This window comes from Theobroma cacao, chromosome 9, assembly GCF_000208745.1.
Source record: "Theobroma cacao cultivar B97-61/B2 chromosome 9, Criollo_cocoa_genome_V2, whole genome shotgun sequence".
Classification (NCBI taxonomy): domain Eukaryota; kingdom Viridiplantae; phylum Streptophyta; class Magnoliopsida; order Malvales; family Malvaceae; genus Theobroma; species Theobroma cacao.
In genome coordinates, this window is record NC_030858.1 from 30,495,368 (window position 1) to 30,496,090 (window position 723).

Here is a 723-nt window from a genome sequence, read left to right on the forward strand (position 1 = left end):
TATATATATACTAAAAGTATTAGTATATATATATTATAGTAATTATATTTCTTATAATATTACTCAATATATATAATATATATTTCAAAACATTTCAAGTTAATTAATAATCATAGTCTTATGAATTAATTTAATTAACTATATGAGTTTGTCTTTAATTACATTAAATTAAAAAATAGTTAGATTCCAAATTATTTTAAACTCAAAAACTCTCTTTAAGTATATATATTATAAGTTATAATTTTTGTAATCTTAACCCAAAATAAAAAGAAAATATATTTTTATTAAAAATGTACATAATAGTAATTATATTTTTTTTGTAATATGAAATGATATTCATATTATTTAAACATTATTAATAATCTAATAATTTTTTTATTTATATATATTCATATCATCACATTAGTTATTTCAGTAACTATATTTTAAATATATTTGTTAATATAAAATAAAGACAATTGCTTGTCAAGTTGGTTAAGACGGTTAGTGTTTCCCTTCTTTGGCTTGGGTTCAAGTCTCAATACTATCAATTTTATTCAACTATTTAAATAATAAAAAAATATATAAATGGATATTTGTAAACGGGTTCGAAATAGGTATTTGCGGAACCCGGTTAAAAATAATTAAGTTCGGGTAGCGGGTATTCAAAGTGTGATACCCGAACATGCTCTGAACTTGTTTAATTAGTACCTTAACCCGAAATAACCGGGTCAGGTACCCGCG